Source organism: Symphalangus syndactylus, chromosome 19 (genome assembly GCF_028878055.3).
Source record: "Symphalangus syndactylus isolate Jambi chromosome 19, NHGRI_mSymSyn1-v2.1_pri, whole genome shotgun sequence".
Taxonomy (NCBI): domain Eukaryota; kingdom Metazoa; phylum Chordata; class Mammalia; order Primates; family Hylobatidae; genus Symphalangus; species Symphalangus syndactylus.
In genome coordinates this window covers 85656067-85683084 of record NC_072434.2, presented here as the reverse complement: position 1 = coordinate 85683084, position 27018 = coordinate 85656067, and the positions used below count along the sequence as shown (strand labels likewise).

Here is a 27018-nt window from a genome sequence, read left to right as displayed (position 1 = left end):
TTTCAGAGGGAATGCTTCCAGTTTTTGCCCATTCAGTATGATATTGGCTGTGGGTTTGTTGTAGATAGCTCTTATTATTTTGAGATACGTCCCATCAATACCTAATTTATTGAGAGTTTTTAGCATGAAGGGTTGTTGAATTTTGTCAAAGGCCTTTTCTGCATCTATTGAGATAATCATGTGGTTTTTGTCTTTGGTTCTGTTTATATGCTGGATTACATTTATTGATTTGCGTATGTTGAACCAGCCTTGCATCCCAGGGATGAAGCCCACTTGATCATGGTGGATAAGCTTTTTGATGTGCTGCTGGATTCGGTTTGCCAGTATTTTATTGAGGATTTTTGCATCAATATTCATCAAGGATATTGGTCTGAAATTCTCTTTTTTGGTTATGTCTCTGCCAGGTTTTGGTATCAGGACGATGCTGGCATCGTAAAATGTGTTTGATTTTTCAAACCATCAAATGATCATCTATTTGCTGATAAAAAGAGAGAAGTTCAGAGCTGTGCTGAGGTGTTTCTTCCGTGTATATACTCCTTTTAAGTAGCAGGAACAAAGAGAACCAGCTGATTTTCACGTAATTATTTTGGGGTTTTGTTTTCCAATTTGGGGACACATTTCATGATGCAGTCAGTTCTGCTATAATGCTCACTTGAAAACACAAATTTGTTCCAAAACAATTGATATCTCAGGGAGCAATTCTCACGCAATGTGAATTTCGTGATTGTTTATGCATGGTTTCATTTGTGAGTGAATGAAAAAAACTGCACCCAGCTGAATTGAGCCCTATAGAAATACATAAAACGCCCATTTCTCAAACATCTACCAGCTACCTCACAGTTCAGGCCTTGGATATGAGCATAACAGCTCCTACTGGCGTCACAGCTCTCCAGCTTCAGACAATCCTCTTTCTACCACTTTCCAATAACTCACAAGCTTTAGCTCTTCCAGTGCTCACTTCCATGAGCCAACTTTCAGGTCTTTGTCAGGATAGAAACTATGTATTGTCTTGAAAATACAAAACTATTGTAGTATGCATGTATTTCTTAGCCAATTAACTAGTGAAACACCGTGCTACCGTTTTTATTAGGTTCCTATCTTTGTTTTTATGTGGCACAGATAAAATTTTTAGAGCGTTGCACCGTGTTTCTTTTCTCTTAAGCTCTGTGGTTTTTATTGCTCAATTTTCTGTGGTGTGTGATTTTCAGGAATGCCTAAGTTGTTATAGAAAAACAAATTGTGTTTTCAAAAGGTGCTAACAAAATATCTAACAGTAGCAATACTTTTAATTGTCTTATGCTTTTCAACCTATAGTTTCATTTTTATCTCGTTTTAAATTTTTATAACTGCTTTGAGGAAGACATTTTATAAGCGAGGAATCAAAAGATGACAGAAGATGAAAGCTTGTTTGTCAAAAATTAGTCCGTGTCAGAACCATAGTCAGATCCAATCCTCTGTCTTCCATTGCATTCCACCCACTCCAGGGATCGAGATGAGAGGATCCTGGCTAATTTCTTTGACCACTGCCTTGCAAATATGCATTGTGTAGCCTTCTTTGCGGAAAAATATTCCTGATAGCCAAGCGAACCCCTTTGATTGAATAGTGAATTTTAAAAAGCAACACAAGGATCTTAAATTAAGGATTTAAAAATTGCAGGTTAACAACACATTTAACAGGAAATAGGACAGTTCTGAATTGGATAAGAGAAGCATTTAAGGCTGAGAATGATTCACTCATCAGTCACTGCTATAAGCTCCTTTACATGGGCAGTCATTGACTCCCTGGTAATTTTATGATACCCATCATATTGTTCTGGATTTTCAACACTTCCATGGCTGTAGTGGGCAGTACACTGGTTAAAAAAGAAAAAAAGCCATAGTCCTGTCGTCTTGTGTTGCATATATTTTTTTCCTCTGTCTCACCACACACACTCACACACACAGACACACACACTCACACACACAATCTCACACACACACAGACACACACACACTCATTCACACAGACACACACACTCACACACACAATCTTACACACACAGACACACACACCCCACACAGACACACCTACACTCACACACACAGACACACACATGCACACTCACATACACTCACACGCACTCTCACACCTTCGTCTCTAGGTCTTCATATTCACTGTTTCCTAAGATAAATGTACGTAACAGAATATGGTAGACTTGACTACATTGGAAGACAGGGTGCTAGAGTCAATTTCTCAAGTTCTTGACTTTTTTTCATAAAGAGAAAAATGACCACACATATTGGTTTATTGTCTTCTTGTAATGAAAGTCTGACTGGAAAAAAAATGACCTTTTAGACATCTAGAAGTAGCAAACATGTTGTCCTCCTGGGCAATATACCTTACTGTAATGGAATATTGCTTACAAAACAGCATTGATGTCGTTTTTGAGCTGACACATTTCTTATCCTGCTCTGGAATGCTGTCTTGTGAATAGCACCAACCATAGTGTTCCAATGCCACTCACCAGAGTTATTCAGGATACCTTGCCAGTTTGACAAATTGATTCTTTTACATTAAATTAAAAGGAATCTGGGCACTGTGTCATAAGCTGTTGAACGAAGGCAATCATGGTGATTCTTGAATCTGTGCTACTTCAATGCACATGTTAAGTGCAATGCTGTAAAATGAGATTAATTCTAACATTTGCATTTTGCCTTGCCTCCTATGCCAGAGAAGCAAATGTCACAATCTGCATTCCTTTCCTAAATTTTCAGTAAACCAGGACTCCTTTACAGGAAAAGGTACTGCAAAGTGTAACATTATAACACAATGTTCCTCAGACCTTTACATTCTACCAAGTTTACATAGAGCATTCTAGTAACACCTTAAAGGATGAGTTTATTGTCTATATCTTTCCTGTCGAGTGGCAAATGTCAGATGCCTGGAATCTTAACACCAGATGCCACAGCACTTGAAGAATTTCTTTTGGTAGTGAACTTTCTTTACAGCAGCCTACAATATGGCCAGGGCAATTGGGTGATTTCTGTTTCTCATAGACACCTTATGTTGTTTATTCTTGTCATTTTCTTTTTCCTTTTTTTTTTTTTTGAGATGGAGTTTCACTCTTGTTGCCCAGGCTGGAGTGCAATGGTGTGATCTCTGCTCACTGCTACCTCTGCCTCCCGGGTTCAAGCAATTCTCATGCCTCAGCCTCCCGAGTAGCTGGGATTACAAGCGCCTGCCACCGCGCCCGGCTAATTTTGTATTTTTAGTAGAGACGGGGTTTCAACACATTGGCCAGATTGGTCTCAAACTCCTGACCTCAGGTGATTCACCCACCTCGGCCTCCCAAAGTGCTGGGATTACAGGTGTGAGCCACCACTCCTGGACTTACTGTTGTCATTTTCTATAGACGATTTGCATTCCTTGAATGTTACAGGAGAGGTTATTGTGAGAGATGCAAAGAAAATACCATGACCAGTTTTTGTGTTCCTCTTCTGGCCATGCGTTCACTCATGAATACCCCTCTCATGTAGCTGACCGCTGTCCTTGGTTTAGAGACGAAGACAGACGGCAAAAAGACAAGGGAGACCTGATGTGCTAAGAAGTGAGTTCCTGCAATTTTTTTTTAAAAATTCAAACATTTTTTGGGGAAAAAACTCTGCATTAGCTAGCTTTCTATTAATGAATCCTCTTTTCTTTTCTTTGCTGCACCAAGTGTCTTTTCTGTGTGTATTAAGCTAAGAGGGCCCCCCCACCCCCCGGCACAGTAGACTCGCTGTAAGTACTTGCAGCGTGAATCAATGAACAGGCCTGGAGGGCGTGCTGGAAAAAGCAGCCAGACTCATGATCAAATCTACTAGATTAAGAGCACTTGTATCCAGGCCATGACAGAAACCTCAACGACTACTCAGAAGCTGTCTAGCCCAAGCCCGCTGAAGTATTCACACAGCTGGGCACAGTCTTCTCTGGGTCTCTCAGGTCATAGACCAGCTGATAAAAGACAGTTTGCTCCGGTTCTCTGTCAGGCTTGTTGCTGTCACCTTGCAGAGCAGATGCTTCTCCCAGGTGCTTAATCCATATCCGTGTCAAAACAGAAAATTGCCCCCATGCTTCCTAACAATTGACAACTTAAATAACATGGCGGTATTTGGAATAGAGTTGTTTTAGGCTGATATTTTTGGTGGTTCTAGGCTAAATCCCAAAACGTAATCATGACTACTTCTATTCTCAATGGACTGTAAGAGATTTGATTGAGAGAACAGGCTGGCCCTGTTTCTCCATTCTGATCACTGTTCCCTGGCCTGCAGGCTAAAGAAAACACTCAATGTCCCCCTCATTCCCCCCACATTCTCCCTATCTCCCTAGCAACAGCAAAGCCCACTGTTTCTAAGTGGCATCATTGCCTGAAATGGGCCCTTAAAAAAGAGTAAAGATCATTGTCTCCAGAGTTATACCTAATTTCCCCTTGGTAAGGCTGTTTGCATCCAAATGCACAAACATTTTCAGTATAAAGTCATAAGAATGAAATCAGTCGATGGAATGAGGTGAAGAGCTGAGTATCAACATATAACCAAAATCCTCATTAAACACATTTCCTTATTGTCTCCTATTTCTGTACCGCAAGGCAATGTGACTTTGGCTGAGGAGACCCACCCAATGTTAAGGAGCTTGGGACTAACCACTTCTCTGGGAAGACATCCCATTCATTCATTCATTCATTCATTCATTCCGAAGTATTGACTGAGCATCTGTTGTGTGTCAGATACTGCAGGTGCTGGGCGATACATCAGAGAAACAATGCTCTTACTCTTGTCATATTTCTGTTTCATAGTGGAGACGTTTATGTGTTGACCTCACTTATAAATAGGGCCTAATAAAAGGCCCGTCGTAGAATGGGTGATCAATAATCAGTATCCTCTTTTTATCTTCTCTTTACCTAGATTTTAATTTTCTAAAGGATACCTATGTATTTTAGTTGGTTTGAATGAATACCTAAAGCTTTTTTAACAGTTGGTTGAAATCACTCGGTGAATTAATCAATACATTTAAAGGGCCTACTCACTGATTTTACTAAGTGGGAAGTACCAGGATAATTGATGCACTCAAAAAAGCCTGATTTTTAAAAATATAATATGCATTTGTTATTTCTCTGCCATGATAGTGGTTACATTGAACTCCCATTAGATTCTTCTTCATTGTGGAACTATTAATAGGTGCATGAATTTAGTAAGTTTTTCTTCAAACACTTAAATTCATTAGGAAGGAGTAGAAAGAGTGCATTTTCAAGGCCCACTCATAGTATTCTGGATGGTCTCAGGATCCTCTCTGTAAATGACTCATTCAGTAAATTGCAAATAGAGATTGGGCGGGAACAAGAGCATTTTCTATGGTCATATTTATAGCAAAGCTGGAAAAATATCTAAACCATGGGAAACAATAGAATCTTTCAATAAAAATCCATTCAAAACACATTCAACAGGTGAACAAATACTGATTTGCCTGCAAGTACTTTTCTTTCATTTTTACAGCCTTTCTCCCTTGCCAACTATCTCATTACCTGGTTGTTAGTGTGATTTGAAAGAAAATACTGGGACACCATTCACCTAACATGTTTTGCCAGTTAACTGCTTCTGTTCCAAACTAGGTATCTAGGGTTTTGTGTGTATGTGAGTGGATATATGTGTGTGTATGTGTGTGCACACAGGAGGGTGTGTTCATGTGTGAGGATGTGTGTGTAAAGGTGTGTGCGTATGTGTGCGAGTGTGGGGACATGTGTGCATAAGTGTGTGAGGGTATGTGTATAAGGGTATATGCATGTGTGTGTGTGTAAGAGTGTGTGCATGTGTTGTGTGGACATGTATTTGTGTGTGAAAGGGTGTGTGCATGTGTGTAGACATGTGCATATATATGGCTGTGAAGGTGTGTGTATAAGGGTTTGTACGTGTGTGTGGACATGTGTATGTGTGTAAGGGTGTGTGCATATGTGTGTGGACATGTGTGTATATGGCCATGCGAGGGTGTTTGTGTAACAATGTGTGCCTGTGTGTGAGTGGACATGTGTGCATATGTGCATGTGTGGGTGTGTGTAAAGGGTGTGTGGACATGTGTGTGCGTGTGAGGGTGTGTGTAAGTGTGTAAGGGTGTGCATGTGTGTGGACATGTGTGCATATGTACATGTGAGGATGTGTTTGTAAGGGTGTGGACATGGGTATATATGTACATGTGAGGGTATGTGTGTAAGGGGGTGTGTGTGTGGACACGTGTGCATATGTGTGTATGAGGGTGTGTAATAGTGTGTGCATGTGTTATGTGGACGTGTGTATTTGTGCATGGGAGGGTGTGTGAATGTGTGTGGACGTGTGTGAGTGTGTGTGTGTGTGTGAGAAAAAGAGGAGAGAAAGAAAATAGCTACTCATGGTTTCTTGGAAAATATATTAACCTCTCTTCTCTTTATTCTGATGTGAATTCCGTGCTTCAGCACCCATAAACCTTTCCAGATTCATTTCTACTGGCTGCTCTCTAGAGAAAGTCACTTCACCTTTCTACACCTTTTTCCTTCTACAAAAGAGAAGGTGGGTCCCCTGCGGTGGCCCTCGGAGAGCAGCAGGCATGGTCCTGCACTACCCCATGGCCGTGGGCCTCAACAAAGGCCACAAGGTGACCAAGAACGTGAGGAAACCGAGGCACAGCCAAGGCTGCGGGCGCCTCAGCAAACACCAAAGTCGCGCAAGACATGCCCCGAGAGTGTGTGGCTTTGTCCCGTAGAGCGGTGTGCTGTGGAGTTGCTCAAGCTCTCCCAGGACAAACAGGCCCTCAGGTTCATCAGAAAAAGGGTGGGGGGCACACTTCCCCCCCAAGAGAAAGTGAGAGAACCTGTGCAAGGTCCCGGCCCCGCCCTGAGGAAAGCAGCTGCCGGGGACTGAGCCCCTTCCCCCTTGCATCTTTGCAGAGAAAAAAAAAAAAAAAAAAAAAAAAAGATGGGAAGAGTAGTTTGTTGGAAAACCTTCATGGCCCACCCAGCTGTAAGATTATGCTATTCTTTTTACAAGTGTCTCAGGGGAAACGTGTCCTCCGATTCTCTGCTTCCCTTCCCTAAGAAGCTGACATGCTCATTAGCAGCAGTGGCGTTGCTGGTGCCTGAACCCACAAGGGCATGAGTGATCGATGACGTTTTAAAACTCCATCTAGAAACTGGAGATTCAGTACGATGTGGAGTTCAGAATGTGTGTTTTTCTGAATGTGTTTCTCCATTGACATGTCTTCCGTTCATAAGTTAGAGAAAACTAGTCAGTGGCGTTAGAAGCACTGGAAAAGAAAATATTTGTAAATTATTTCATAAAAACTTGGGAATGGAAATTAGCCAGTGAAAGCAGTTAAAAACTCCTAAAAGAATCTACCTGAGAAAATCTGAAATGTCTTCAGAGAAATTAAGCAACTGTACCATTTAAAAATAGATGGTCTGAAAATTTTAAAACCTTGAAATAATATACTAGCTGAGGTTTATTGTCAAGTTAGGTTGTTAAATAATACAACAGCTTTTTTTTGACAGATCAAGAGGGTTACAACAGATTATAATTACTACAATTAGTAATTGTGATTTAATCATGAACCACCTAAATATAGGTAATAATAGAGTGCTGATGAAAATGTGTTAAGTAGGTCTTTAACATGATAATCTCATGACTTCCTCAAACCTCACATATGTACAAATGTATTTTTTTCTCAGACTTCTTTACTTTTTCTTTATTTTTAAGCCAGCACAGTAACTATCATTAATGTCCACTGCTGTCTTGCAAAAGTACATAACTGGAATTTTAAACTAACTGCCTATTTAGCATTAAGTATATAACTCAGAGCTTTGTTAAGACAGGAAACCTGTATGATCAGTTCTCTTCACAACACCCACTCCCGGCCCCTACCTTGCCCTCCTGCTAAGGGATTTGCTTTTATACCCAGCTGTAGCACCCAGAGCCCAAATTCCTGTCTCAGCTATGATAAAACCTATTAACCATCAGGGACCTACTGAGCCACTTGCAAGTAGAAAAATCTATAACTCCAGTACACTCACAACTCCTGTTGGCTGTGCGTCAACTCAGTCCTTGGACCTCCCTACTTGCTTCTCCCTACTTCCAGAGTTACACTTTGATTTTAGCCATGACCATGGCTCTCCCGGGTAGCCATAACACCCTCCTAGATTATTTCTCTATTTTCACACTTGCACACTTGCCTCTAGAGTCTTGTCTACCACAGCAGTCAGAGTGATCTTGTTAAAATATAAATTAGGCACAGGCTTGTAGTCCTAGTTACTCGGGAGTCTGAGCCAGGGAGAATAGAGAATGACTTAAGCTCAGAAGTTTGAGCCCAGGCTGGGCAACGTAGCAAAATCTCATCTCTCAAAAAATAAATAAAATAAGGTGTAAATTAGCCAAATGATTGATTAATATAAATTTCTCTTATAGATGTATTTAAAATAGTAAATGCGGGCCGGGCGCGGTGGCTCAAGCCTGTAATCCCAGCACTTTGGGAGGCCGAGGCGGGTGGATCACGAGGTCAGGAGATCGAGACCATCCTGGCTAACACGGTGAAACCCCGTCTCTACTAAAAATACAAAAAATTAGCTGGGCGTGGTGGCGGGCGCCTGTAGTCCCAGCTCCTCGGGAGGCTGAGGCAGGAGAATGGCCTGAACCCGGGAGGCGGAGCTTGCAGTGAGCCGAGATCGCACCACTGCACTCCAGCCTGGGTGACACAGCAAGACTCCGTCTCAAAAAAAAAAAAAATAAATAAAAATAAAAAATAAAATAAAATAAAATAGTAAATGAAGAATAAGTGATAGAATGCAAAATATTATCATTTGGAAAGAATCATCAGTAGGCTATTATTACTACAAAAATGAAACACAACCAGCATGATGGTTCCTTCTGATGGACGTGCACCACCTGCACCTATGAAGGAGTCTTGCCCCCCAAAATAAATCCTGCATCTCAGCAAGCCACTAAATCTAATGACCAATTTATAGGAAACAGAGGAACATGTTAAATGAAACCATAGGCATACAATTAGCAATTGCACACTGTGAAGAACTCCACAGGGCAAACAACCCAGTTCCCTTAACAACAATAAAAACAAATGCCAGAAAAAAGAGAGATGTTGGGGATCCTATGGATTAAAAGAGATTTAAGGGATATCAAACAGTCACAGAGTATAGATTTTATTTTGATCACTATTCAAACATACAAACTGAAAAAAAAGGTTTACCAAGGAAATATGACCATTGTGTAGAGTAGACATCCAATGGTATTAAGTAAGCATTGTTAATCTTCTATGTGTGAATCAGAGGTGTGATGGTGCATTAGTCCGTTCTTGCAGTGCTATAAAGAACTACCTGTGACTGGGTAATTCACCTAGAAAAAGAGGTTTAATTGACTCACAGTTCTGCAGACTATACAGAAAGCATGGCTAGGGAGGCCTCTGGAAACTTACAATCATGGCGGAAGGGGAAGGAGGATCAGGCACATCTTACATGGCTGGAGAAGGAGGAAGAGAGAGCAGTGGGAGGTGCTGCACATTTTTAAACTACCAGATTTCATGAAGACTCACTCATTATCACAAGAACAGCAAGGGGGAAATCCACCCCCATGGTCCAATCACCTCCCACCAGGCTCCTTTTCCAACACTGGGGATTACAATTTGACATGAACTTTGGGCAGGGACGCAAATCCAAACCATATCAGATAGTAAAGAATTAACAATTTTATTACTAGAAATAAAAGCCCTGCTGTTAGTATTTGTGGATTTTCATGGTGTATACACTGCCTTTGTGGTTAATTTCAAGCCACGTTCATGAAGTCATGGATCCTTGAGTGGGAAGAGTGTCATATGCTGTTTCTCTTTGGCTGAACAGGTATGAGCTGCTTTAACCTCTACCAGATGTGATAATAGTGTTATAGTGGTATTAAAAAAAGGAAGAAAGAAAGAAAGAATAGAATGCCTATCTTTTAGAGATCCCTACTGAAATACTTATGGTTGAAATGATGTGATGTTGGAAGATTTCTTCAAAATGATTTGGGGTGAGGGTAGGGTAGAGAGTGTAAATCAAACAGTAATGACCATGAATCAGTAATTTTGAGACCAAATCATAGGTACACTAGAGTATATTATCATTTTTCTCTACTTTGCTCATATTTAAAATTTTGTATGATAAGAAAAGTTTTCCAAAGTAATTTCTTTTACTGAAAATTCCCAAGGTGCTCCCTATCTGAGTAGAAGCCAAAGTTTTTTTTGTTTTGTTTTTTGTTTTTTTTTGAGACTGAGTCTTGCTCTGTTGCTCAGGCTGGAGTGCAGTGGCGTGATCTCGGCTCACTGCAAGCTCTGCCTCCTGGGTTCAGGCCATTCTCCTGCCTCAGCTTCCCGAGTAGCTCGGACTACAGGCACCTGCAACCGCTCCCGGCTAATTTTTTGTATTTTTAGTAGAGACGGGGTTTCACCGTGTTGGCCAGGATGGTCTCCTGACCTCATGATCTGCCCGCCTCCGCCTCCCAAAGTGCTGGGATTACAGGCGTGAGCCACCGCGCCCGGCCGAAGCCAAAGTTTTAAGATGCCTGCAACTGATCCTCCCCCTTCACTTTGCTCCACTCACCCTCCTGCTGTTGCTGCAATGTGCTAGGCCTGCTCTCACCTCAGGGCCTCTGCACTGGCTGCTGTCTCTGCTCAGAATACTTTCCCCCGGATAAACCATGAATATTACTTCCCCACTTTCTTCAAGTCTTTGCTCAGATGTCAACTTCCTAATAAGGGCCCCATTTAATGTCCCGTTCTGCCCATAGCTCTGGCCCAGAACTCCGGATCCATAGTGCTTATGATTTTCTAACATATTTGACATCTGTGAATGTCATAGCATTTTTCTTCTTTACTTGATACTTCTGATATATCATCTGCACTAATTACTACATTTCAAGTACATTTTTGGAAGACTGAGCTGTTGGAAATGCCTTTTAGAATTGATAAAGGCAGTGCACATTGCTTTAGATTCTATTCAAAAGGTCAACATAAGCTTGTTTCTACACTTAAGTGCAGAGGTAGAAAACTTTTAAGAGATTGTACTATCATAAGTATCTTAAAATTGGTAAGTTTCAAGAGGAAAAACAATTATAGTTTGACCAGTTTACTTCCAAAATAACTTTGCCATTATTTTAATAAATTCACAATTTTTAATGAAGATGCTGGTTCTTTTGAATTGTAGCACACTTGCAGAATGTCTCTTACTCCATTTCTCCATTGCCCTTCAGCAAACACTTACACAACTTAACATGCTGCTCTCTCTACCAGTTCATCTTGACCTCCATAACCCTTAACCATCATCCCTAAATATTCAGGGTTACGCGCTGTGAAAACTTCAAGCAAGAATAAATCTCCTTACTTTGTGGACTGTCAAGCAAACACTGATGATTCTGTGTGAACCCCTCAATGTCATGGTCTAAGCAGAGAATTTGATAACTCATTTGATGCCTTTTCATATATGTAGTTAAAGTGCGTGGGTGTAAATGCTGTATTAAATTATCCAGTCATTGCATTACTTTGTATTTCCACACAACTTTCTTTGCTCTAGCATTTATTTGCTATGAGCTATTTCAGTGACCCAGGAATAGTAGCTCTGATGGGTAGAATGTGAAAACCATGGCTGGTTCATTGATTAAATCACAACTAACTCATCATTGAAGGGCTTGTTTTTATTCTGTTGCACAAGATTCAGTGGGACTTGGGCTTTGGCATAGATATGGCTAAAAGGAAAGGCCTGGCAAATAAGAATATGAAAAGATGCTCAACATATACATCACTAGGGACTTACAAATCAAAGTAACAATGAAATACCATTAACACCTATTAGAATGGCCAAACTCCAAAACACTGACAGCACTGAATGTTGGCAAGAATGTAGAGCAACAGTAACTCTCATTCATTGTTGGTGGACATGCAAAATGGTACAGCCACTTGGGAAGAAAATTTGGCAGTTTCTTACAAAAGTAAACATACTCTTACCGTACAGTCAAGACATTACAATCGTTGGTATAACCCAAATGAGTTGGAAACATGTCCATACAAAAACCTGTGCAGAAATGTTTATAGCAGCTTTGTTCATAATTGCTAAAATGTCTTTTAGTGGGTGAATAGATAAACTATGGTACCTCCAGACAATGGTATATTATTCAATGCTAAAATGAAAGGAGCTATCAAGCTATGGAAAGACATGGAAGAACCTTAAATGCATGCTAAGTGAAAGAAGCCTATCTTAAAAGGCTACATACTATATGATTCCAACTGCTTGACATTCTGAAAAAGGCAAAACTATGGAGATAGTAAAAAGATTAGTGGTTGCCAAGGCTTAAGGAGGGTGGGAGGGATAAATAGATGGAACACAGGATTTTTGATACCCTAATGGTGGATATATGTCATTATAAATTTGTCCAAACCCATAGAATATACAACACCAAGAGTGAACCCTAATGTAAACTGTGAACTTCAGGTGATTATGATGTAGCCATGTAGGTTTGTTGATTGTAATAAATATACCACTTAGATGCAGGGTGTTGACAATGGGGTAGGTTGGGGATAGGGGACAAGGATTATATGAAAACTGTACTTTCCACTTAATTTTGCTGTGAATCTAAAACTGCCCCCAAAAATTGTCTTTTTTTTTTTTTGAGATATGGTCTTGCTCTATCACCCAGGTTGGAGTGCAGTGGCGCAATCACGGCTCACTGCAACTTTGAAAACCTGGGTTCAGGCAATCTTCCCACCCCAGCCTCCTGAGTGGCTGGTACTACAAGTGTGTACCACCACTCCTGGCTAATTTTTACTTTTTTTTTTTTTTTTTTTTGTAGAAACGAGGTATCTGTATGTTACCTAGGCTGGTCTCAAACTCCTGGACTCAAGCAGTCTTCCCACCATGACCACCCAAAGGATTACAGGCATGAGCAACTGGGCCCAGCCTTTTTTTTTTTTTTTAAAGGCCTAATAAAACTGGGAAGAGTGTACCTAAATGATGCTTTAACGTGACAATTAAGGACTGAAATGAAGGACTCCTCTATCATGCTCATATGTAATCGTACCAGGTTGTTATCTATTGATTTGCAATTAGAAGCATAAATAGATTTCAAAAATGAAAATTAACTCTATATTTTGAAATTTACAGTGGATTAGATTTCATAGTCTTTTCTGTTTCTTGCAAAAGATGCTAGATATGTAGTGATACTCATTTCAAATCATTTCCGAAATATTCTAGTTGCCATAGCAGCCAAAGCTGATGATGAAATTTCTATACAAAGCTCTCAGAAATGAGATTTGCTAAGAAAGTCTTTTGAATTGTTCAAGATAGTTGGCTTTTTCTTATCTCACCTTCAAAACATTTTTTTACTTTTAAGTTCTCTATATTTATTCTAGCACTAAAACTGTAGTATTTTTAGAGCTAAGAAAATGTATGAACCATCTAGGAGGCACACAAGATATGGTCAGTGTATGATAACAGGAGGGAATAATGGAAACACGGATCTTCCTGGACATTGTGAGGACTATTAGCAAGCCTAGAAATGTCAGAGTGAGAAAGGGAAACTTGAAAGTTTTCAGAATTGTACTGGCTCAGATTCGTTAGCCCTGTGTCTGCTTAAATATGTATTATTTCTTTGTGATTGATTCTATATTTAAGCTTGTACACAGTAGCGTTGAAATTAAAGTGGGTGAGCAGAGTTCCTCATGTCTACAGAGATTACTTTGCCAGCTCTGGGCTTCCCTGAAGATGCAGTTTTGCAGCCTCTTGTTCTTTAGATGCTAAATTATGTGACGGCGCATGTGTTTCCAGACATAGCAGACGCAGCTCAGTTGACCTTGTTACGTTTGTTTTTGTATATTTTTTTCTCTAGAAGCTTATCTTGATATAGTCAAAATACTGTGAAAAAAAAGTAAAAACATTGGACACTGACCTTTGTCCAGGAGATGATGGAAGAGCGTTGACTTTACTGATATTGCCACTGCCAATTAGTGGCCAGCATGGATCTCCTGTGACTTGTGCTGCTCAAGTGTTTACTTAATGCTTGACATATAGAGAAAGAATAAGACTTATTTGGGGAGGATTCATTGTGAGATGCTTCTCTGGTCTACTCTGTAGGCTCCAGAATTTTCTCTAAAGTTGTATCTTGGTTTGCATTTAGACTAAGCATCTCTATAATCATACCCGAGGGTACAGATAATTTTTTGAGTTCAATGAAGCAACGGTAGAAGGTGCTGTCAGAGAATGTAGTGTCAGAAGACGTGATTTAGTTGAAAAGATAAAGTAGGGAAGGGCTCCCTGAAGTGGTCATGTGTAAGCAGGGACCTGAAGAACTAGTAGATGTCAGTCAGGAAAACTCCAATTTGGATTAAGGCACTTTATTTCCGTCTTTCGGACATAGTACAAGCTCCAGCAAAGTCTTCACACAGATTACTACTTTGGCTTGGAGTACTGGTCTCCTCCTAGCTTCCAATTAATTCTTTCTGCAATTAGTTAATATCTGTCTTCCCTGGTAACCCTCAATCAAGGGATTCATTTTTTAAAAAACCATCCTGGGTTTTAGTAGTTGGGCGTTATTTGTGATTCTTCTTTTGTATCTCACTGGTCACTGTCCAGCTAACTTTTTCTTTGAGGGGAGCAATTTAAGGTTCTTGTAGCAGATTTAATGGGAAATGAATGAGACTTGGCTTGAAGATCTTCCTGTGCCACTTGAATTCCCTTTAATAAATGATTTTGGTGGTTTTCTCACTGACTTTTAAAAAAAGTATTAATATATTGATTTGCCAATTTTAGTGACACACACCTGTGTTCTGGTATTTAGTTTCGATCTAGTGGTGATTAAACTTTGCAACATACTAGAGGATGCCCAGGTCATTCAATGCCTTCAGACTGAAGCCAGTGTGTGGACATGCTGCCATTTTGAGGCAGGTTGTTTGATTTTACTTTCTTTGCTACGTTTCTTTAGAAAAGGATTGAATACTTAGCTCTCAAGATTAGGGTTTTTAAAAATACTGTAACTCCTTAAATCAGCCAGTTATTGAAGACTGGATTGATGGGAGACTTGAGGGTTTATAAACTCAAGAGCTACCTATGGTTCAGCACTGAAATTGTTTTCGTGTAGATCTCATGGCAACCCCAAGCTTCATTATGTCATTCTTCCGAGCATTGGCCAATTACACTGTCGAGTTTTTACCTGATGCTGATCCCCTGGTGACATGGCCTGTCTTATTTGCTTAATAAATTTCTAAATTTCTGAAATGAAATTTGTAGGATCACAGAGCTTATTATGGATTTTCCCCTCCCCATCCCCTTACAGTAATGCTGAAGAATCAAAGCTGCATCCAATCTGGATATAAAGAAAGCCAATTAGTTATATTCCTATATCTCATTACAGCAATTCACATCTTCTCCCCACATAAGTGGGACACTCATCATATCTTCTTCATATTCAATCTACTCACCTTCACCTGATTCTGTAATGGTGCTGCTATCCTTCTGAGGATTCATGCTTATAATGTATATTTTCTTTCCATCCATTCTTCCATAAATTCATTCCACAAGCATCCATTGAGCTCATTCTATGGGCCAGACCCTGATTTAAGTTCTGGGGATACAGCAGTCCATTACATGCACAAAAATCACTATCTCTATGGAGTTCACATTGGAAAGGCATGAGGCAATGGATGAGACAAATAAGTAAAATATACTTAGGGGCCAACGGGGACATGAACAAGACCCAGCAGGTTTGTCTTTACAGGAATATTTTAGGTGTGAAAAGCTTCCTCTTTAATATTAAGAAAGAGTCAGTTTGATAAAGGAGCTGCTAAAATTGTGACTTAAAAAAAAACCCAGCTAATTAAAACAAATTCAATTGGACTTGATAACTATTTATTTTTAATTCAGGAAGCTAGGAATGAATTTGTGTCTCCTGCCTGCTACCTTACCGCGTGACAGATTTCATCATTCCAGTAATTATAGAAAATATCTCAAATCAGACAGTGCTTGCAGGCACCTGCAGCCAGACTGAGTCCCACACAGCAGTGTCTGAAAGAACAACTTCATTTCCATGCAGGCCACAGACTAGAATGTAGTTAGTGCTGGGCAGAGTTAAAGTACAACAGTTGCTCTGTTGGTTGCTGTGGTGATGGCCTCAAACTCTTAGCACTCAAGAGATGAACGTCTTCCGTCCATCTGGACAAAGGAGGAATGACTTGACGCTTAGGGTATTGGACTCCAGATGTGTTTTTAAAATGGTAGTTCCCACAGGAAAGTGTCTATTGCAGTGACATTGGACATGTTGATTTTATTTCTTATTTTTTACTTAAAATTTTTTTATGTTACCTGAGCGCCTAATCACTATTTCCAGTAGCCACTTGTCAGTGTGCAGCCTCCTTGAACTTTGCACAACATTTCACATCGAGGGTGACTCTCTTGTTGGTGTTTGGTTCCTACTCTGCAGTGTTGAAATATGCACTCCTCTTTCTGTTTGCTGCTTCTGGCTGTGTCAGCGGCTACTTCTCTTCTGTAGTGTGATCCTCCGGTATCTTCTCCTATCTTCTCTTTCTGTCTTATGTGCATCCCTTCTTCCCCTTCTTCCTCCTCCTCCCTCTCCTGCTCTTCCTCTCCTGGTCTCCTCCTTTAGTATCTGACCATCTCTCCTGTCTATACAGATAATTCCCAAAGCCATACCACCAGCCCAGGCTTCTCTCTTAAGCTGCAACTTCTCAGATTCTTCTCAAGATACTCTGTGGACACATTAAGCTCAGCATGTTCAAAATAAGCTGCACATATTCTTCCTCCAACTTTTGTGACTAATATTGATCTCTGATTCATCACCCAGAATCTAGCCTTAAAGGCCTTCTTCAGTCCTGTCCTCTCCCAGGTGGTTTATACCCAACCATTGGCTGAGTCTTGTACTCAACACTCACATCTACCATGTCCTCTCTTGTGTCACTGAGACCACATAGTCAGGCTGACACTGCTTGACACTTGGACTATCACGATAGCCACTCACCCCTCATCCATTTCATTTTAGATGCTATTTACCGGAGCAATCTCTAGAAAGACGGCTCCAACAGCAGCCCTTTCTGGTTCAAAATATGTGCTACAGACAGAAGAGAATCTCTGCCCCTAAACATGGCATTCAAGGCCCTTTCTTTGCTCTCACACATCCCGGTTCTCCAACGCTGTTAGGACGTGGCCTGCGTTTTCTTACCAACTCGTCTTTTGGGACAGTTCCCCTTTGCTTTGAAGGCTCTTACCCTCAGCTTCATTATTAATATCTGTATATTTGTAACATATCTTTTTTTTTTTTTTTTTTTTTTTGAGACAGAGTCTTGCTCTGTCACCCAGGCTGGAGTGCAGAGGCCCGATCTCGGCTCACTGCAACCTCCATCTCCCAGGTTCAAGCGATTCTCCTGCCTCAGCCTCCCAAGTAGCTGGGATTTCAGGCATGCACCACCACGCCTGGCTAATTTTTGTATTTTTTTTTAGTAGAGACGGGGTTTCACCATGTTCATCAGGCTGTTCTTGAACTCCTGACCTTGTGATCCGCCTGCCTCGGCCTCCCAAAGTGCTGGGATTACAAGCGTGAGCCACCACGCCCAGCCGTAAACATATCTATTTTTAATAAAACATTACAAGTTTTAAATTATGAAAGTAACTTCACAGAAAGTTTGGAAGAAAACAGAAAAATAGTAGGAAGTAACTAAAATTCTTACATAATCACATCACTCAGATAGAGGAACTATTATTTCACCTCCGTTTATTTTCACTGATTTATAGTCATACATTGCTGAAAACCAGACTGTGTTCTGAGAAGTGCACCTATAGGCGATTGCTCTTCTCTCCCCACTATTTGTTTCTTTAGTTGACTAACACCATAGCATGTACTTACACAAACCTAGATGGCATAGCTTCCTGCGCACTTGGACTATATGGTGTAGCCTGCTCCTAGCTACAAATCTGGAAGCATATTGCTCTCTTGAATGCACCATGGTAAGTATTTGTGTATCCAAACATAGAGCACGTACAGTAAAAATATGGTATAGAAGAGGAAAATAATGATACACCCATATAGGGCACTTGCCATGAATGGAGCTTGCAGGCCTGGGAGTTGCTCTGGGTGAGTCAGTGAGTGAGTAGTGAGTGAATGTGAAGGTCTAGGACATTACTGTACCCTAGGGTAGACTTTATAAACCCTTGCACTTAGGCGATACTAAATTTATTTTTAAAATTTCCTTTTCTTCAATAATAAATTAACCTTAGCTTACTGTAGCTTTTGACTTTTACATTTTTAAAATTATTTTATTTTATGTTTTATTTTACTTTAAGTTCTGGGATACATGTGCAGAACGTGCAGGTTTGTTACATAGGTATACATGTGCCATGGTGGTTTGCTGCACCTGTCAACCCATTGTCTAGGTATGGCCCCACATGCATTAGGTATTGTGTTAGTTTGCTGAGAATGATGGCTTCCGGCTTCATCCATGTCCCAGCAAAGGACATGAACTCATTCTTTTTTATGTCTGCATAGTATTCTATGGGGTGTATGTGCCACATTTTCTTTATCCAGTCTATCACTGATGGGTATTTGGGTTGCTTCCAAGTCTTTGCTATTGTGGATAGTGCTGCAATAAACATACATGTGCATGTGTCTTTATGGTAGAATGATTTATAATCCTTTAGGTATATATCCAGCAATGGGATTGCTGGGTCAAATGGTAGTTCTGGTTCTGGATCCTTGAGGAATCACCACACTGTCTTCCACAATGGTTGAACTAATTTACACTCCCACCAACACTGTAAACGCGTTCCTGTTTCTCCACAGCCTCGCCAGCATCTGTTGTTTCCAGACTTTTTAATGATCACCATTCTAACTGGCATGAGATGGTATCTCATTGTGGTTTTGATGTGCATTTCTCTAATGACCAGTGATGATGAGCATTTTTAAATTTCTTAACTTTTTGACTCTTCTTTACAAAAATATTTTCTTTTTTATATTCTTATTCTATAAGCCTTTTTGTGCTTTAATTTTTTTTACTTTAAAAACTTTTTTAATTAAAAACGAAGACACAAATGCAGCCTTAGCCTCAGCCTACACAGGGTCCGGATCATCCATATCACTGTTTCCACCTCCACATCGTGTCCCACTGGAAGGTCTTCAGAGGCAGTAATATGCATGGAGCTGTCATCTCCTATGACAACAATGCCTTCTGGAATACCTTCTGAGGAACTTCCTGAAGCTGTTTTATAATTAACATATTATATACTTCTACTTACGTAAGTAAAAATACACTCTAAATAATGATAAAAAATATAGTATAGTAAATACATAAACCAGTAACATAGTCATTATCATTATTAAGTGTTATGTACTGTACGTAATTGTGTGTGCTACACTTTTTTCAACCAGCAGCTTAGTGTGTTTGTTTACAACAATGAGTAATACATCGTGCTACAACATTATGACAGCTACAATGTCGCTAGGCAATAGGAAATTTTCAGCTCCATTATAATCTCATGAAACCATTGTCATATCTGCAGTCCATCACTGACTGAAATGTTGTTAGGCAATTGATGACTTTATACGCACCACATGTGCAAAGTTTTGTAAAGTTGATATATACAGGTTTTGCACCCAGCTCTTTTCACTTCGTATTACATTCTACGAATCTTCTGATGCGTTTAATGGTATTTGAGAACATGAGTGAACATCTGCAAAATATATGAATGCATTGTAATTTATTTAAACTCTTCTGATTTGTGTTGTAAATAATTTTAAAGAGCTATACTTTTCCTCTAAATTTTCGGGATGATTGTTTCTGTGCTATCTTTTTAAGACTCATGGTTTCCTTCTTCCCTCCCTTTCTCCCTTCTCTTTATTTCCGCGGGGAAGAGGAATGTTCGTGACAGATTAGGCTGCTTGGGCATAGTAGAGTAAATGACTTGTGCACAGATCTACCCACTGTTAACCTGAGAGCCCACAGTGTCTTCCCAGGAGGTGGTGCTGTGAACAGCCTAAGCTCTGTGTTCTGTACTCTTCTGTTGGATTCGTGGGATCCTCTTTTATCCCAACTATTTGTCTCTCTGGTTGACTAAATGACTAAGTACTTGAAAACCAAAATTCCCAATCTCCACTGCTACCAGGGCTCTTCTCCAAAGGCCACTACACTACACAAACTGCCCTGTTTCTTGTTGAGATTGTGTCCCTTTCCGGGGAGTAGTTTATTTCCTAAGCGATCCCCTTTGTGTCCTCTCTTTTTATTTTACACTAAGCTGCTAGTTGAATAAAAGTGTAGCACAGAAAATTACATACAGTACCTAATACTTAATAATGATAATGACTATGTTACCGGTTTATGTATTTACTATACTATTCTTTTTATCATTATTTAGAGTGTATTTTTACTTATGTAAATAGAAGTATATAATAAGTTAGTTATAAAACAGTGTCAGGAAGGTCCTTCAGGAGGTATTCCAGAAGAAGGTATTGTTGTCATAGGAGATGACAGCTCCATGCATATTACTGCCTCTGAAGACGTTCCAGTGGGACAAGATGTGGAGGTGGAAACAGTGATATGGATGATCCGGACCCTGTGTAGGCTGAGGCTAAGGCTGCATTTGTGTCTTAGTTTTTAAGGGAATTAGTCTCTGTAGAAGGAATAATATGGATTAAAGAGGCCGTGACACAGTTTCTGGCTTGTTTGGTGACTGTACTACAGATAGAAAGCCCCTAGTGCTTTGGTTAAAATGTTGGGAATTCTGGCTGGGCGTGGTGGCTCATGCCTGTAATCCCAGCACTTTGGGAGGCCGAGGCGGGCGGATCACCTGAGGTCAGGAGTTCGAGACCAGCCTGCCCAACGTGGCGAAACCCTGTCTCTACAAAAAATACAAAAAGCCAGGCATGGTGGCGGGCACCTGTAGTCCCAGCTACTCGGTAGGCTGAGGCAGGAGAATCGCTTGAACCTGGGACATGGAGGTTTCAGTGAGCTGAGATCATGCCACTGCACTCCAGCCTGGGTAACAAGAGCAAAACTCCATCTCAAAAAAAGAAAAAAAAAAAAAAGTTGGAAATTCTCTGAGCCAGAAAGGGAAAGATAAGGCTTGCCCCTACCTTCCCTTGCCCTTACCTTCCCTTGCCCCGTTTTATATTAATAGTATATTTGGACAGTATACTGTTTTCCATCCTAGTTGTCATCCTCAGTGTAGCTCTAAAAGTTGGTGACCAGTGAAAATTCCTCTAAGGATTTTTAAACCAGAGTATCATCTGCCTGAACTTCTGTCTTCTCCTGTGTTTACATGTGTATTGCAACTGTGAGTCTTACCTGGGAAATAAAAACCACACATTGACAAGGTCCCTACCAATTCTGTGAGAACCATTTAAAATGGTCTTTTCATGAAGCTGATCCTGATGTCCTCAGGGAACTTGGCACATGGTCTTCCTCCTTTGTGTTCTTGTATCACCTGGATTCATTCTGCTCTCAAAATGTATATCCTGCCTGGCTTAGTCTTTGTTTATTTTATCCTCTTTACCAGTCTAAGTTCCTTAACGACAGAAAAGTGTCTTGTTTCTCTTATCATTTGCCCAGTAGAAATTCTTTAAATCAAGAAAAGAGGTGGGGCACGTGGAAACAAAATGTGAGTGTTCACCCTGCAGTAGGCTGTGTGCCTGACACTTTACTGGTGCCATTTTATGCTGCCATTGTATCATGGTTAATTGCATACATACATACAAATCTTGGAAGTTGTAATGCCGTATTAAAAAGTAGAGTTCGTATTTACAGGTGTTTGTAAATGACAAGTTTGAAATCTGTCTCGCCATTTCATGAGATGTTTACTGTCAACTCTGTTGACAGTTGAGAAAATTGAGATTTGGAGAGTTTATGTAATTTGTCCAAAATTACATAGCTACAGAGTGACAAAACTGATATCGAAACCCATGCCAAACCAATTTTAAAGTCTTTTAGCTATACTTCCACCTGATCTCCCTGCTTTGTTAATTTATGCTAGAGTGTTCAGTTAACGTGCAATTGAGATGATCGTTTATTATTCTAGGCAAGTTCATTCTCTTATTTAATCAAGAAGCAACCTAACTTGAAATGAGAACAGGACACAATTTCCTTTCTACTTAGCATAAAGAAAAATGAAACGAATGATTTTTATTTTGTACTCTGAGATAGTGGGATGATGGGAGAGATATATGGATCACATATAACCATGCTAAGTTTCTAAGTCATTGCTGTATTTTGGTAAGCTTTTGTCAGAAAAGTTATTCATATATTTTAAAAATTCAATCTGTCAGCTAGTAGACTATGTCTGAAGGAAATGTGCACGTGTTCTTTGGAATGTCTCTTAATTTCCAAATCATCTGAATCACACATTTTGGCATCAGCTGCTGCTGTTTTTCCTCCTGATCATCTTGCCTATAGCAGTTCTGGGTGAGACACTATTACATATGTACTCCCTAAATTACAAACTTCTCATTTACAAACACCTGTACATACAAACCCTACTTTCTAACATGACATTTGAATTTAAAGAGAGATTTGCATGCACGTATACCACTAACCAGAATATAAAAATACTGAGATAGAAAGTGTAGTATTGCTTTAGCCTTTGCCTCAATTCTGATGATCTCTGTCTTAGAGCGATAAGAAAGTTTGCAACAGAAGATTCACTCTAAGCTAGAATGAGTGATGGAACCAAGACTTTCCTCTTCCCACATGGGGGCACTAGGTGATGCTGTGGACCACGTGCTTCTGCTTGCCCTCATCTCCATTTTTCCTCTTCTCACTCAGGTAGCAGCAGGCAGTCATGCTCTCCCTCCATCTTCTCTCGTACCACTTCCCACCTCTCTGCAAGCACCAATTGTTTGAGAGTCTGTGAGGAGACCTCTCATGTGCCCAAGAGATTGAGGTGAGGACGGTTTCTTCAACTTAGGGTCAGTGCTCAGGAACTCACATGCTTTCTAAATATACCTTGTAGTTCCTTTGTAAATATTTGTTCGGTGAGTGAACCAGGTGTACCTTTTCGTTAAGCATTTATTTAACAACTATGTTATAGAATTGGAAGTTCCGTAAATTTTCATACAAAATTGAATGAGAAAACTTCCTCAAGGTATGTAGAACCTGATTTTCGGTTGGGGGGACACAAGTAGATACATCAGCTGTTACTATAAAATGTGGTGAGCACTATCAGAGAAGCATGGACATGCGACTCAGGGAGCACAAAGGGAAGACCACTCAATCAAGGTTGTGGATCAAGGGGAGTTTCCCAGATGACTGGATAATTGCACTAAATTTGAATAATGGGTGGGCATTTGCTAGATAAAGCAGATCTGCAGGGCAGAAAGAGGGGAAACTGTGCTTAGGGACCTACAAATATTTGAATTGACTGAAGAAGAGAGAGTGTTGGACACTGAGGTGTGATGGAGAGGCAGGAGCTGGATCACAGAAGGCTTATGTGCTAAGCATCTCATTGAAAGGGTGACTTGCATTGTCCCAGGTATGGGGGCTGCTCCAAGAAGAGCAGCCTTACTGGAGGCAAAGGTTAGTATCGTGACTTACTTTGCATTTTAAGCCTTGTACAGCCAAAACAGCAGTAGCGGTAACAAAAGCCCGGGCATTTGCAGAGACTGAATGGGTTTATATAATCACTGAGCAGGTGAGTTGTTTTGGTTTAGGCTGATGTCAGAAAATGTGGTCACTGGGAGGGATCCTTGTGATAATCATGTTCCAGGAAGGCTTAGTTCCTGCTAGAGCAGGTAGGGAATATTTCTGTGGCCAGAATCTCTCATCGAACATGGAACACAAAAGCTTGAGTTTGAGGAGGAGTCCTATTCTGCAAGTCCTCAATTTCTTGACCAGAGGCTTTGGGCAGGGCACAATGAAGACAATTTTCAACTTTCCAGAAATGAATTTATTTCTTTACAGGATTGCAACTGTTAGGCGCCCTTGTTTGAAAATAGAAGTAGACCTTGTGGCCTCCCTTACTTTTGCTTCCAGGCAAAGCACCTTTTCCCATCTGGGGTATCTGTGGATCAGAGAGAAGATTCCCTTTACTCACCATATTGTATAGTAACAGCACCCCATACTTCAGCACATTTATCAGATTTGGGTAGAACTTGGAGGACTTGCTGAACTCCTCAGACTACTCATGTCCTCCAGAAATCCTTCTCTGAGGAACAATAACAGGCATAGTTGGTCTCCATACCCACTCGGAGATGAAGGAGCCTGAACTAGATATGTGAGAAAGAACAGAAGGTTTGGAGTCTCACAGACCTGGAGTCGAATCCTGAATCTTCTCATCACGAGCCACGTGATCTCAGGCAACTTGCTTTACCTCACTTAGCCCATGTTTCACATGTGTGAAATAGAGACACTACCAACCTCATGGCTGATGAAACATCAAGTTCTTGGCCACGTGAAACATATGATCTGCCAATGTTCATTTCTTCTGCATTGCCAAAAACTTCACAATTTTTGTATTGTGGAAATTGTCACTATTTGTCATAAGATTCTACATAAAATAAAATGTTAATTGATTTGCTACAAGGTGTCCCCAATTTTCTAGGACACCTTGAAAGAAAAAGAATCTTCTGTCGGATCCCCAAATAGTCCAGATGGGAAAATTACTTTGCTGCAGAGCCCAAGGTTATCTGTCAGCAAGCAAAAGTAAGGGAAGTTATAATGTATACCTCCATTTTAAATAATTTGTCCAGTGTCATATATTTTTATTTTTTTATTAGAAAATATGGCCACTGCATTTGCCCAAGCCTGACAGTTATTTGCTTTAGAAAAGGGCAAGATCTTGATTCCTCATAATGTATATGATATTTACTTAGAAGTCCCTCTGTCGTGTGTGTGTGTGTGTGTGTGTGTGTGTGTTTGAATCTGTGTGTGTGAAGTAGGTATCTATAGAATTAAGGATAACCAGAGAGGTCTTCCTTTGCCTAAGACCATTACACGAGGCAGGACAGCTTGTAGGCTACAAAAAAATAAAACCGGCAAAAGTAGAGCCAGGGCGTGTTAGTCTGTTTTCACACTGCTAATAAAGACATACCTGAGGCTGGGTAATTTATAAAGGAAAGAGGTTTAATTGACTCCCAGTTCCACGTGGCTGGGGAGGCCTCATAATCATGGCAGAAGGCAAAGGAGGAGCAAAGTCATGTCTTAAATGACAGCGGGCAAGAGAGAGCTTGTGTAGGGGAACTCCGCTTTATAAAACCATCATATCTTGTGAGACTTACTCACTATCACAAGAACAGCACAGGAAAGACTCGCCCCCATGATTCAGTTACCTCCCACTGGGTCCCTCCCACAACACATGGGAATTATGGGAGCTACAATTCAAGATGAGATTTGGGTGGGGACACAGCCAAACCATATCACAGGGATTTAAATGTCATAAACTCTATTGATGACCTCATTGCCACTTGTCAATTTTGCCCTCAGAAATGGTTTCTACTTTTACTGAAGTTCATGATGTTAAAGGGCAGAGACTCTGCCTTTGGAGCTGAGACTCCTGACACATGGTGACTTTTCTCAGCATTGATCAGTTTAGAATAATTTTGTGATATCTATATTTGTCATTGTCCACGGGCTTTTTAAATACTGCAGCCAGTTGTACTTTGAGCTTTAAGGACTGATTATTTCCTTATGACATACAGAAATCTATACTGTGCAGGCTTTCACAAAAGTATGTTCAGACAGAGTCTTTGCAGGGATTTGGCCCTGAAATCTAGATGTCCCTTGTTGATTGTAGTGTGTGGTGTAGGCCACCAGACACAATAAGAGGGCTGCAAGTGGCATGTTTATGGGACTGTGAAGTCACTTTAATGATATTCCCCTTCCTTGAGCAATGTGGCATAACCAGAGACTTCTGGAAAATTACTATAGTTGGGCTGGCAGCAGCAAGCCACAGGGTGCTGGCACTTGTTTAGAAAGCCCAAAAGACCTGAGAGAAAAACTCTAGTTTGGGCCAAATGGAAAGGAGAAGGAAGAGTTCCGAGGTTGAATCAGACTGATTCCTGGTGAGGTAGGTTTGATATAATCTCTCTGTTATGGAACAGGCAGATAGTTTGTGCAGCCAGGCTTGTTGATGGGATGACACCACTGTTCACTTCCGTCTCTTCCCCCATCCCCACTTTTTTTTGAGGTGGGAATTCTTAGCGGTGTTTCTGAACTAGGTTTAGATGGAAGGAATGGAAGTGGCATGTGTGTGTAATAATAAGAAACAATCTCTCATCCCTTTATCAGAGCTGAAGAAGGGAGTCAGTGTGTAGGATGTCATATGTAGTAGTATTCTAGTCTCAAGTTTGTCACAAAGAAGCAGTGTAACATTGTCCAAGTCACATAGTTCTCTTATCACCAGCAAAATGGTCCCTAAAGGCTCTTTTCATCTCAATGCTTCTGTGACTTTTGGCATAGCAGAACATTACAGAATTGGTGAAGTTTTATTGAAAGGGATGGAGGTGACTTGGGCTAAAGGCTGAGAGAATGGAAGTGACTTAAAGAAGATCCCTTAAAAGAATGATTACCTTGTAGATAATGCAGCAAGAAGTTGGCAGAAAATAAAAAGTGTTGAATTCAAAAGGATCTGATTAATAAACACGAGGACTATGCTCACTTTCATGGCTCTCATTTTGAGGTTGTTATGAGCACTCATGATGGACTTTCAAAAATAAGGGATGTGATTGATCATGACTCATCATTTTTATGCTTATAACCCTGCACTTTTAAAACTAGGTATATACTTGTGGGTAAGAAGTGGGGAAAAGGTGGGGCATGTAACCTGAGGACTATGTTCCACAGAGGGCACTCTCAATTATTGTACAATAATCAGGAGTCCAGCCCTGCAGGGAGAGACCAACCAAGACAAATGAGGAGCTCTGTTGTGAACATTTATTACTTGAAAACAGTTCTAATATACTCTTTGAAAGCACTGACTCTGGAGGCTGACTTCTTGGGTTTGAAACCTGGCTTTGCTACTGTTA

General features: G+C 40.4%; 1 protein-coding gene and 1 long non-coding RNA gene across 10 annotated transcripts in view; both read left to right on the top strand.

Moving 5' to 3' along the window:
* RGS7 (regulator of G protein signaling 7) overlaps window positions 1-27018 on the top strand; it is a 583792-nt gene that overhangs the window by 48410 nt on the left and 508364 nt on the right. The gene's annotated exons all lie outside the window — the stretch shown is intronic.
* LOC129458116 (uncharacterized) overlaps window positions 291-27018 on the top strand; it is a 64285-nt gene continuing 37557 nt past the window's right edge. Inside the window, exon 1 of the long non-coding RNA XR_010114641.1 lies at window positions 291-22940. This is a non-coding gene — a long non-coding RNA (uncharacterized lncRNA). The remainder of the gene's footprint in view (window positions 22941-27018) is intronic.